General features: G+C 35.5%; 1 protein-coding gene across 4 annotated transcripts in view; it reads right to left on the minus strand.

Annotated features, from left to right (window-relative positions):
* LOC140140068 (uncharacterized) overlaps window positions 1-14,427 on the minus strand; it is a 117,691-nt gene that overhangs the window by 17,634 nt on the left and 85,630 nt on the right. The gene's annotated exons all lie outside the window — the stretch shown is intronic.

Below are 14,427 nucleotides of genomic sequence, written 5' to 3' on the forward strand. Positions count from 1 at the left end.
CTGCACTATTAGCAAGTAATAAACCACGCAAGTGATTATAAGTGTACAAGCTAAACCCATACGGCTTCAGTAAACTATATCATAATAATTCCCTTAAAGGAAATCTGTACCATAAACTAATCAATGGCTAATATAGTTATCCCTAAATTAAACATACCAGACGGTCTATATGAATTTCGGAATATTCCTAACAAAGAAAAAACACTTTTAATCCTTCGTTTCTGCGATTCATGGAAGCCGCCATGATAGCTGCTTGCGAATCCTTTCTGCCACAAGCGGTAGTGTAACCTTTCACACAGACCCGCGGCGAGCGTGTGTTGCTATGCCGTTCGCGACCCCACAGCGAATTTTGGTTTTAGTGCTGTTTTTACTTTTCGTTCTCAAAAGACATTGTTGATCATAAATATTACTTAAAATACATTTGTTTATGTTCTTCTGTAGTTTTATGGGTAAAAATTGTCGCGTTTTCTTTTGAACGAATGTTGAATCTGAACTTTGGTAGTATTCGCTTCGTGTCACCAAAGTTCACGAGGGACGAGGCTGGTGGCACGGATTTCGCTGGTTTCAAAATCGGGGTACCGTTACAGCGTAATAAAATACATCGGGTATTAATATGGCCGCCACCATGGATTACAAACTGATCGCTGATGGTCGTAAGGAATTAAGAATTTCTCCTTTATTTGGACGTATATAAGCTTGGGACTTTTACTGTTTGTCGTTTTTATTATTACTGCAACTATATAGCCATTGATTAGTTTATGGTACAGATTTCCTTTAATCGAGTATCTTGAAGCTAAAGCATCACGTTTAATTTTGACCTGTATCGTTATCAGTGCACCAATAGGTACAGATGTCCCTTTCTATTGTACCCTGGAGACGTCATATGTCATTGTATCGAGCATAATTAATGAACATTTGCATAATGTTGTAGCACTATACATATCGTTCAGGGCACTATAGAAAGAGCCACCGGTAAACATCAGGGGCACCGATAGCAATAGAGTACCTAACTACAAGTGGTACCTTACGAGACAGATCAGTCCCAAAGCATGTTTGGTGATATTTATATGCATAAGAAGTTGTACTATACTCGTATAACAAAACTAAAGTTCCTCAAGTTTAAATATGGGTGATTTTGCGAGAAAGTATGTAAATAATGTATACTGAATAAGTATCAGAAAAATGTTATACAAGTCTGTTGAGCATTTAACTGGTCCCTAACCGGTCCATCCAGATGACTGTGGCCTAAGTTTGAAGCTAGCCCTTACAATGTATTCAATATAGCTGTGAGTATAGAAAACACACACCCTTATTTAGGTTCTTCAGGTCGGAAATGATTATGCAAGTATAGGAGGCCACTGTATGTTTTGTAATATAAAACAAATATCCATAGCAAAATTAAGGTACCGTTTAACTTAGCTGCATATATTATAATGAAGTAATGTGCTGGTGATAGCATTCAATGTCATGCCAGTGCAATACCATCTAATGTGGCTACTGACTATACGTTCCTAATATGGTAATAATAGGGTGTATCATTTATTTTCATCAATAGCAATTTCACTTGCCTTGGATGAGGTTAACTTTTTTATTTGATTTACGTGGGGAAAATTGTATGTAATATCTAAGATATTGCCAGCTTTTCCGTTATGTTTGTTAACTGTGTGGTTCCTTGTATTGTCTTTACCTAGACCATGTGAAGGTAATTGAAAACTCTAGCAAAAGGAATTAGATATTAGTGAAAAAAGATATACACCCTTATACCTCATTAGGGTTGCATATAGGTCTTGTAATGTATCAATCTACATGTATCGTGGTTGGTATAACTTCTCAAGCAATATCATGTTTTACCTACTTATCTCTTGGTAGTGGTTTCTAAAAAGATTTGAAAAAACATCGATTCATTGATTTGGTTATCGTCAAGGCCTAACTTAAGGTTAATGGCTCGTTTTCCATTATTATTTTAAAGTGTTAAATCCAGCACCGAAAGGTTTGTCATTTTTTATTTGTTAAATTTTAGTAAATGTTTGTTTCATACGATAATTTGGATTCACTCGGTCGGTGTTGTTCCATTAATTGCACTTACCCATTTCTTAAGTCTGTCAAATGGGGCACTCTCGCAAAAGCCCCACAGGTTTGTACAGGGTCTTTCAGTTCCATTCAATTTCAAAATTGAAATTGGTTGATCAGCGCAGAGCGGTTCGACATTCAGTAGTTTCTACGCTGGCAATTCCCTGTAACTCGCGCCGGCTATGTTTTGATGTCAGCTCTTAAGATCATAACGCAAAAGACAATTAGGTAATAGAGGCCCTGCATGAAATTATCGATTGGCTCCAAACAGAAGGATTGGAGTCGGTGTCCTTCACCGTAGTTATGGCGGAGTGCAGTCCATTCAATCAAATGTTGTCATCAACCTATTTGATCGTAGTGCAGGGTTATGTGTGCGAGACGAACTGTCACGGTAGATTGCAATCATGCTTTTGTTGAATGCATTTGAGTAGTCCGCCATATTTACGGGATGATACGTCACAAGCAAGGCCTCTATAACGTAATTGACTAAACGGGGACATAGTGGACTACTTGAATATAATTGTTTTCCAGCCAATTTCTAGGAACTTTTGATACAATACGCAATGTTCCCTTTAGGTCTGATGTCAAAGGCCAATGCCCGATATAAATTGATACATGTATCTTCTGACATTACGGAACATTGGCTTCCGTGTGTGGTACCTGAACTTGCTAAAAGAATAGCCGGGACTTATATACATGGAAATCAAAAAGAGTAAAGAAAACCTAGAGCTTCTCAGATAGGAAGCACATTTGGATTCGCATACGGAAGCTAATGGTGAACTTGTACGTATACACTGTTCATAATATCATTCAATGTGCAACGTACTTCATTTATAATGCAGCACCTAAGTTAAACAAGTATCTTATTCATTTAATGGGATGTATGACTGTGCGTATGAAGGTACAGCTGTAATAGATTGTGTCACAATTCTGACACTCTTTCTAGAGTGATTCTAGCAAATACTTTAATACAAAACCAAATATGTAAATTTGTTGTATTGAGATATTAGCAGAAGTTGCTTATGAATATTGTTGGAAGTATTGTTAAATATTTGCTTTTAGAATGTCTTATTGTGTGCTTTAGCATGCATGGGATCTTATCATTCATTTGTACATAGTAGTCAGCAATACTTCTAAACCTACGACATGCAATTAGAGGATAATAGTGTTGGACAGTTTTACATTTACCCAAAAAAAGTACAGAAATGTTGGTGAAAAGTCATACGCAAGAAATAAAATGTTCCGGTCTGTTAAAAATATGTACCGAAGTGATGGTGCAATATTTCGTTTTCCTTTTAACATCTGGTATTGCAACTTTCTGCATCTTGGCATTTTTGAACAAGCGATATAACTTTTCGCAACAATTCGGTATTTTTTTAAGGAAATGCAAATGGAAGAATGTCATCTCTCGGCTATCGTTACAAAGCGCAGTTAATTATTATTACAGCTATATGTACATTATTACTTAAGGAAATCCCTTTTTCTGTACGTGTTCATTATTTCATGCGACAAAACAACTTGCTCATCCATAAGATGAAATACACACTCCGATATAATATTGTTCATGTGCGATTCATTTAAATTTTTGTCATTAAGCTTTGTAATATATACAAAAAATACAAAGATACAATGCTACCAGGAAACCATTGATTCAAGGTCATTCGTAAATCCACAAAGTGCACACTACTCAGTTGTAAACAAGTATATATTTTTTGACGTTCAGCTAATAATAATAAAGTTAATTTGTTAATTTTCAGCGGAGGAAAATGCTTTTGAGAATGGACGCATCTTATAATACAAGGTGAAAGTACCTATAATTAGCGCATCTTGGTCAAACGCTTTTTAAAATAATGATTGAAATGGTCATTATGTTCATTAAGCAGGGAAATATGTTGATCAGTTTGTATTTGTATTCTGTTGCTCCATAGCAACAGATAATCGTTCCGTGTGAATTGAATAAGTACAGACTGTTGAATGAGACGTACACTGCATGTATTCAACCAGTACGCTCATCTGTGTACTCCATTCGTATTCTCCCTCCAAAATATACGGTACCAAAATAGCACCTAGCGAACCCACGTTGCAAATATTATGGTAATATTGCGACCCATCCTTTTTTAAATCACCCCTCTATTTAAGTAATAAATTATTAACACCTATGCTGGTGTTTGTAATTATGTCTACAATGACAGTGACCTGTTCTGGGGAAGTCTGCGTAATGAACATGTCACAACACGTTAAGGTACAACTATATATTATGAGGCGAACCCTGCGGAGGGAGCCGTGTGTCTCTAAGCTCCATATTCCACGCGCAATTGCAGTGCCATTAGACTATTAGAGATGAAAATAACCTTTGGATATAAGCTAAGATTCGCTACGGATGAGACGCACCTTGATACTAGTATGGATGTGTAGCTTACACTGTTGCTCGCTCATATTTGGTTCTTTAGTTTAAGAACAAAAAATGTAAATAAGTTGACCTTGTTTTTTTCTAAATTTAACTGCAGTTGCATTTAATGAATTTGACATAATGTTAATAATGTATGGATGCTTCCTGTCATTAGTATAATGGGCTATTTAAATTAAAACCCATACACCTCATATGGAACATACGACCTTAATCTCCTATGCAGGGCGTGTAGTTTTCAAATGGAGTCACCCATTCGGGTAACCCCGTTTCAAATGCACACTCCCTTCGTGGAAGATTAAGGTAATGTCTTCTATAGAGGGTGTATGCATTTTAACTGAATAGCCCAAAAGTCTGCTTGTATTATTATACTCCGTATTCGTCTGGCATTATTGACACTCCCTTGTATTATAAAGAAAACTGCATTAATTTCGTTGCTGCGAAATGCAGGTTACTTATTTGGCAAAACAGGGAGCAGTTAACAGTACATTTCAAATTTCAAAGTATTGATTTGCAGGGGACCAAAAAACCCTCCCATAGTTTAAATTTAGGGCACCTGTCGTTTGGAAAAAAAACCCGACGTTAGTATATTCAGTTTTAACGAAGATGCCATATATTTTGTAGAACTCGTGATCGAGCACAAAATGTTTTATGGGGACCAGAAAAAAATGCATTTTGAAAATTACATTTAATGTATAAAGAAACATAGTGAAAATAATCAAGTGATAAGTAAAAGGATAATAATAATAATAATAATAATAATAATAATAATAATAATAATAATAATAATAATAATAAAAAAAAAAAGATGAACAAAATGAAACACTTTCTTGAAAATCGTGAACAAAATCATAGCATAGAACGTCATAAATGCAAAATGTTGTTCCAACTCTAATGTTGTGTTCAAGTGACCTTAAGGGCTGGGGTATGAACGTTTGGACAGTATTTATTTTGGGGCATTAGAGCACATCAGACATATCGAATTGCATTCTGAATACGAAGAATGTCATTCTGATATCAAATAATTTTGATTTTTTGAAATTCGTAATTTAATACACATTTTATGGCAAAATTGATATTTTTGATATTTAACAGTACTTGAAGTAAACTTTATAAATCTGATGATTTATACTTAAAGTGTATGTAGGTGGGATGAAAAGCCGACGATCAATTGAAAATTTTGACCTTTCGTAGTGAAGATATGGATTTTTTTCACAAAAAACCAAAAAAAATTTTTGGGAAAAAAATCCATATCTTCAATATGAAAGGTCAAAATTTTCAATTGACCGTCGGCTTTTCCTCCCTGCTACATACACTAGAATATATCATTAGATTTATATAATTTACTTCGAGGACTGTTATATATCAAACATTTGAAAAATATCAAATTTTTATAATGTGTCATAAAATTTGTATTTTATTGTGATTTTCAAAAAATGAAAATTATTTGATATCAGAAAGACATGCTTCGTATTCAGAATGCAATTCGATAGGTATGAGGTGCTCTCATGTCCCACAAAAAATACTGTCGAAACGCAATAAACGCTCATTTTGGATCCCTTAAGGTGGACTAGTCTATTGTTTAGAGTCGAATCCCTTTCCCGGGCCTGTGTGAACAACCTTCCTTTAAATCACCCATTATCATTCTTTATCAAACATTTCATTCAATTAAAACGTTTTCAAAGATTTTATTGCCACAGCTTTAAGAAGCTGTTTACTAAAACTATGACAGAAAACAAAGAAACGAGAATGACTAAACGGCCTTGCGTTTACAGTCCTGTCGTTAATCGTAAGCGACTAGTAAATCGCATACTACCAACGAGTTGACTATAAAATCCAGTTTTAGCCTGTAGCATTACGAAATAGAATTCTAATGGTAGAAACCAGTTGATTCATTAAGCGTTAGCTTATATTGTCATGCAACTAATACAGCACTTCATTTATCATCATGCAATCTTATTCTACTGTTTTTATGCAAAAGAGTTGAACTGGCATATTAAAGAGTCGTACATAATTTACGTCGTCCGGTCTTACTGTTTATCCCTAATCCTACGAAGCGGCATGTGTCTTTACGCCAAACGGCTTAATCTAATCGTAGATCCACCTTCGCACTCAGTTGAATGATTTTTTGGTGAAAATCGCATGTTCGTAGTTTTTTTAGCTGAAAATCAATTGTGCTTACACTTTTGCACATAGCCAGAACTTCCCAAGCATTTTGCAAGGGCGCGCTCATATTTATGACGTCATAGCGACGTTATGTGGGGTATGTACCTATATTGGTATTACATGTACTGGGATAGAGGCGATCTATAGATATGCCAAATCTAACAATAGTATGACGTTTATAATAGGCCACCCCATGGTGTTTCGTGTTACAAAATATCGCTAGTAGGACAAGAGTTAAATCGTGAACTTTAAAATATGACTCTTCAGCGAGTTTAAATCCTTTACATTAAAATCGAAACAGTGTAAAAGCCACTCATCAAGAGTCATATGGAGTGTACTCTTACGCACACGAATTTGATATGACTCTTTATGAGCGACTTTAACTCTTCAACAATATACATTTCAATAGCGTGGTTTAGATACAGGTTTGTTGAGGTTTTACGCCATTCCAATTTATCATTGTAATAAGCGACATACGCCATGTATGAATATCAACAAGGTTAATAGAAGCAACTGTATAGTCTACTTTGCTATGTTATGTTAACTACTGTAGTTTCCCCACTTTCACACACTGATATCAAACAATAGGGAATTGTGCGGTAACCAAAACTACCTGTGGACAAGTAACACATATTGACCTTTGACACATCATGCAATAACCTTATGGCGTCATTAAAGGGTAGTTGAGGTCAAAGTTCGTGACTCACATTCACACTTGAATCAAAAGAGTCATTGATGTCTTAATATGATATTATTCGCAATACAATAGTCGTGTTATTACGTGATCAGTATCACGTGATCATATTGCATGATAGTGGTCCTCCGGTCACGGTTAAAGCTTATATTCAAGTAGCTCCACCACTTACGATAGCAATAAACAATTTAGTTTTTCCTCAAGTTCATTGGGGTGAATTCACAGTTCTGACACAGATATGTGGGTAAATTGTGGACAAGAGGTAAACGGAACACTTCCGGGTCACATTGCTTCGACAAACATTTAGCAATTGAACCATTTAGGCTCCACATTGCACATTGATATTCATACAAGGCATCTGAGTTTATTTATATACATACAATCATCGAGTTATGAGGAGACAAAGTTATGAAGGTAAGGAGAAAACAGATAAAAGAAGGAAAACAAAGAACCATAGACACAGGGAAAAGAATTGAAGTGGAAGAGAAGGAGAATAAATATACAGAGCTGTTTTTGTTCTAACCATGTGCTGTGGTGTATAGTGAACAAGGGTGCCAAAATGCAAGAGGTATATTAGGAATAAAATATTATTATGTAAAATATTTCAGTCGTTGTATATTTTCTAAATCATACCGGCATGTTTCAGTGGGTAAAAATTTACGAAAGATGTGTAAAAAAAGGGAAGAATTTTACAATCTATGTCATATCCGTTATAAACAGTCCGTTGTCATAAATCAAGTCAAACAAACTGGCACCCTTTCTATAACTATACAGCCATGCATCAAAACAAAGTCCTCCCCAAATCACAAAAGTTGACATGTTTTTATTGCTAATATATCTACAAAATATACCCATCATTGTCATCATCAGTTGCACAAATTCAAATATGCTGTATGCTACTAATAATCTACCCATGGAATCTACTAAGGCTCAGAAAACAAAAATGGATGGAGTATTTACATCGTGAGTGAGTGGTGGTGGTGGAAGGGGTTTGACAACTTAAATCAAAGAAACAAAAATTCAACTTAAATATATAAAAGGGATGTGTGTGATGCATGATCTTAAGGAGGTATTAAGGAGGCAGATAGTCTTGTTTTTGTGATATTAACACCCACCAGCTGTTGTTTTCAGAGCGGTACCATGGATCCACGTGAAGGCGAAACAAAATGGCGAAAAAAGGCATGCAGATAAGAGGTGAGCAACGGTTTCTGTTTGAAAAATCATTAACTACGGAGTGCTAAGAGGGTCATCTGAAATGTTAACATGTTAAATGAACTATTTATATCGGCATGACGTTTTTGATATCGCTTCTTTAGGAGTGGTTTTAGAAATGAACCGCCGGCTGCCGGGCGGTTTCCATGTGCAGCCCGTGATTAAGTTTTGGTATTACTCCTTAAAAGATTTACGTCCCTGATAGCATCACTATTAATAACCCATACTGCTTTTCTTTTCACTATGCAGTGAGACACAACATAATATTTCCTGAAAGCTACCAAAGCGACATTTAGAAAGTACTTTGTCCATATAAATAATCCTATTAACTCGACATGTCAGAGAACACTCAAAGACCTCCAGTATTACATCTCATTTTGTTTTCTTTTTTCAAAATGGCATTATGTATCATTCCATCATGCAATAAATGGCATTTGGAATAATAGGATTTCTGGTAATAACATGCCGTTATGATTTAGTGTGAAGGATAAAGTTGAGAGTATTATGATGTACATAAACATCTCAAAAAAAGTAACTAACCCCACTTAAATAATGACCATTATTCAAAAACGGGCGATTGTATTACAAATCTGTAAAATGCGTTGGAAGCAGAATTTATTTCTGCACATTTTGACACCTCATTTGCAGCAATTGACAAACTATTGACGTCAAAGTGAACATTTCAATCAATGTAACACAAGATTTGAAAGTTGCAGTAAATTGTATTGATTTTGTATTCAGTGTAATGGAAGGAAATCTGTGTAATGATATCTGAATGTTTTTGTATTGTAAAAACTTGTATGTAAGTGCAACTTTCAAATCTGGACCTCACTACATTAAATTGACCGGTGTTTTATTGTTTTCTGGGCTATCGTATCATATGAGGTGTCAAAATGCGCAGAAATAAATTCTGCTTCAAACGCATTTTACAGATTTGTAATAAAATAGCCCCTTTTTGAATAATGGCCATTATTTAAGGGGGGTTAGTTACTTTTTGTGAGATGTTTAGTTCGGATTACATTATAGAAAGCCTTCCTGTTGTAGTATAAGCTGATTTAATGTTACGTTTTGGATCGTTTGTTTTATGTGACTGACGAATCCAATCATGCGGTTAGTTTGAGAATGTAAAGGATATGTTATATTGTTAATGAGATTAAAAATAAAATAAAAAGGCAACAAAATTAATCTGGGTATGATTTTTGTTTGGAATTTACATGAATTAATAGTTAAATCATTCGCAAGAAGCGACTAGTGACGGTCCAATGAGATAACATAGCGATCCAATTCATTGGTAGACAGAATCGCATTGCAGGCGATAAAACCATTAATTCAGTTAGTGTTAATTGTCAGAATTTAACACATGCGGTGCATGAACAAAAAAGGGAATCTAATAACAAAATGGAGGTGTGCTGTGTCTGTAAAAGAGGGGGTTAGACAGCATGAAGACAATAGACAAATTGAGCATTTTCAAATAAATATAAATATTCTTCAGGGATAATTAACACTTTTCAATTTCAATATTATACCCAGGGCACAAATCTGGCTTTTGTAAAATCACCATTGCGCTATTGCAGTTGAAATTCACACACACTCTATGGACGACAGGACCTTAATCTCCCACACACGAGGGTGTAGAGTTCAAATGGAGTCACCCATTCAGGTAACTCCATTTGAATTTCAAATGGGGTGTGGAAGATTAAGGTAATGTCTTCCATAATGAGTGTATGGATATCAACCGGAACAGCCCATTACATGTACGTCTTTGCTGTAATATCTCAGTAGAATTACTCAATGGTAGCAGTCTTGGGACATTTGATACAATAAATGCAGTTAATACAATAATTACTATATAACTCACCACGTTAACTACTAAATTAAGTATAGAAAAAGCCATAATACTAATCAAATTTCATTACCGTCGTTGCTATCGATGCAACGTTATTCATCAAAATTTTCAAAAGTAAGCAATTACTATGGACCACAATGGCCTCATTCCAGTGGCATAGCTCAAAAACCCCAATTAAACAATCATAGTGCAAAATTTGACCTCAAGTTGAAGAGTATGAGTTTTTGTACCCAAATTTTCAAAGGACATTCAATGAATGTACAAATGTATTGGGGTTAAAGAACTGTGCCCTGATAGACGAGCATGTTGTGGATCCTAGTGAATGAATAATGATACTCTCCAGTGTGAGTAGCATATATTTGCCTATGATGTAAATGGCTTCGCCTCTTAAACAGGTGGCAATGTCACCTTCGTAATATCATGTACAGTAACTATATCATGTATATTGTCACCTAACCTGTCATATTGTCAACAACATTGTATCAAACGCCACAAGGCTGCTATACTTTAACTACTTGTCTGAAACAAAGTAGTCTAAATTCGCCCAATAAGGTTTCCAACCATTATGTCTATTTTGATACTAACACATTTTGAAGTCACTTAAGTGTTAGCCATATATAGAATTAGATTAGATTTGGATGAAGAGAAACTATGACGTCAGTTAATTAGATCTGAGTATTTTGTAAAGTAATCTCCGAGGACTTCTAAACCACAGTGGAGTTGATAGGACATGAATAGAAAATGACTTAATGAGCTGATGTTATAAACCATTTGAAATGGATACATCTTATTCTTATTAGGAGTCAAATGTTTTCTGTTTTTAAATCACAATTGTTTGACACGATATTCACTTGGTTTGGCACAGACGTTTTTGGGCACCGTCAATATTATGCCCTCACAATGTCCTCTCGTCACATCTGGGATGTGTTCAAAAGGGGAAGGTGCAATAAGTTTTGGTACGTCCGGGGTATCTTTGACAGACTTTTGAGAATTCACCATCCCGGGGCACACATAATTCTTGTACAGCTCCTTACACTGCTTTTTGAAGCACACTAATTCGCTCTGCATAAGAGCGAGTGTGAAATTAGCGTTAGGTTTTAAACGTCACTATAAAAAGAATTAACCCTAACCCTACCCGAGGTTTTTTGGCTATCGGAAGGGAAAGAAGGAACGAAAAAGGAGAGAAGATGAAGAAGAAAGTCACTTGGCACCCCTGGATTCGAACCTCGGACCCCTCGCATGCCACGCAGAAGATCCCCAGCATGTAGCTACACAGGTGACGTTGGCCCGGCCAACGATTCCCTGGGTATATATGACTTGGTCTGATTGCGTCATCAAGTCCCGTGGAATGCATGCACGCAGAGCGGTTTTAATAGTGAGCTTTAGTGAGTCCTAGTTCTGTTAGGGTTAAGAAGGCATATAGGGAAAATATGCATGGTCATTAATGTACCTCATTGTTTTGTCAATATTCTATTCTAAGATCTTAATTTTCCAAAAGTAAAATTCACAACTAAAGTATTTCTACGGCATTTAATTATGGAAAACCATTATAGTATCATAATGGCTGGAACCAATATTGGGATTTAACATCTTATACACCTATAAGACGTACATCAATTGACGATTTCACATTATTTTGTCAGGAAGGAAACAGGTTGCCTTACAGTGGTGCAATTTAAAGAAGCAAAAGAACAGGGTGTTGTGGTATGGTTAGTCAATTTAAATTCAAACTACTCCTAAATTTAAGAAAGCAATATGAAATTAATAAACAACATTACGTTAGTGCTGCCTTAAACAATGTTTTCATTTCCACCACCAACTTAATTTCCTCCTGAGGTTTTCTATAGGGCACTGAGGAGACCACGTGCACATGTTGTCACATAGCTAGTGGCATTGTCACAAAGACAGGCCACATTCTGGTAGTAAATGTCAACAGTGTTTCTCCGTGGGGCATGCTACAGATGCTGTTTGACAGACCAAATCAATGTGACCGAAAAAATGCGGAGACATGTGACATAGTGTTTAAGGCACTTGCAACGTAATGAAATTTGTCTCTGATGAATCTATCGCCGCTCGCAGATATTGCTTTCTATAAACTCAGAGTAGATTTTGATAAATTTGTGTTTAATTGAGTTACATTGTTTATTGTAGTGCATAGATTTAATACAATTATGATTTATAACATTTATTATAGATTAACAATAGTTCAACATAGCTATAATAAAAAGTATTATTGTAATATTTCTGCTTTAAAAGAAAGAAAACATAAAAGCTGGTGTTATACTCTAGTCACTTACAGATAAGCGATTTATGATTGACTGTGTGTATCCGAATGCGACAAACAACCAATCGCCAGTCGTTAGCAAATTCACAATACATTCAGCTTACTTCCTATTTGGCACTATAATATACACCAATCCTCTTAAAGTATGAGTAACACAGAGCCGACAATTTCAATCCATAGTCCATTTCGGCATTTCCCAAAATCCTTCGCGTAGAAAAGGTAATTACGTCATCGCCATTGATTCACTTACACGCGCCGGACTTGTGGAGCGTGCGCATTGATGATATGATGACGTAGTTTGGGTTTCCTTTGCAAATTATTTCGGGAATTTTCGAAATGGTCAGCTGATTTACATTTGAAGCGATAACATTCATTGCGATCGAAACGTTCACTGAATGTTAACATCCTTTCAAAGAGCTTGAGATAATGGATCTTTTAGCCTATGAATAGTATGTCTGGGTCTGTCTTCCATCGCACGACTTGTGAATTGAATGCACAGATACGAACTTAACCGTATTTGATTTGAGGAAAATCAATGGGTCATTGCTTATTTTGGTACAGCAATACTTCGGGCCGTCTGCATTACATCAATATTGTGATATTTTCATAGAATTGGAAGTAAAAATCAGATATCCATTTGTTTGAGACTGGGTTGTACACCTGGCAACCCGATTTCCTTTGAGCTTTATATTTTTGTATAACTATGGGTTGGCAGACTGTTTTTGAAACAAAAATATTAGCATTTTTTTTTTTTTAAATGACCTAGCGTGTTGTTTATAGTGTATTACCAAATTAGTGCAAATAGGTTCTGGGGTTGCTTTTGGTAATTTGGAGAAGAACAATTTCTGAATGCATGATTTAATACTTTCATAATGGAACTTCATTTTCTCAACAGATTCATAATATGAAATTAAAATATTTATAAATTTCTACGCTGTAAATTTGATTCAACTGCCGTATCGGGACTCATACTTATAGAGACAGAGCATAGGAAATGGAGTGCCATTTGGTATAGATTGGAGATATCTTTAAGTCATTTGATCCCAATGTGACACTTCTGGAGAAGAATGTCATGCGCGTTCAAGATGTAGACATGGTAGATGTCCCTGTTTTGGTGGTGGTTAGAATTCTGGCTGGTCAAATAAACACATTCTTATTAACGATCTATTCAGTGATTCCAGCAAAAGTGTTAAAATTGTTTATAAATTGCCTTTCCCAACACAAATTACCTAGCGTGTTAATAGTGTATTACCAAAATGAGCGCAAATAACCACAGTTTGGTTCTGCGGTTGTTTTAATGTTATTGAGAAGAACACTGCTGAATGCATGATTTAATACTTTCCTAATGGAACTTCATTTCTCAACAGATTCATACTATTTAAAATATTTATAAATTTCTACGCTGTAAATTTGATCCAACTGCCGTATTGGGACTCATACTTATAGAGACAGAGCATAGGAAATGGAGTGCCATTTGGTATAGATTGGGGGAGAATGTCATGCGCGTTCAAGAGGTAGATTCACCCTGTTTTTGGTGGCTGGTTAGAATTCTGGCTTGTCAAATAAACACATGTGACATTTTGTTGCTATAGTTACACACAGACAATGTGTTTTACTTTAGGTACATACTGATTCATACATTAAAAAAAAAGGATCCACAATTTAATAGGTTCCCTCTAATACTTTTAGGAATAAATCGAAAAATATTTTATGAAATACAAATGTATAAAAAGGTATGTGTTACATAT

Source organism: Amphiura filiformis, chromosome 18 (genome assembly GCF_039555335.1).
Source record: "Amphiura filiformis chromosome 18, Afil_fr2py, whole genome shotgun sequence".
In the NCBI taxonomy this organism is placed as follows: Eukaryota; Metazoa; Echinodermata; class Ophiuroidea; order Amphilepidida; family Amphiuridae; genus Amphiura; species Amphiura filiformis.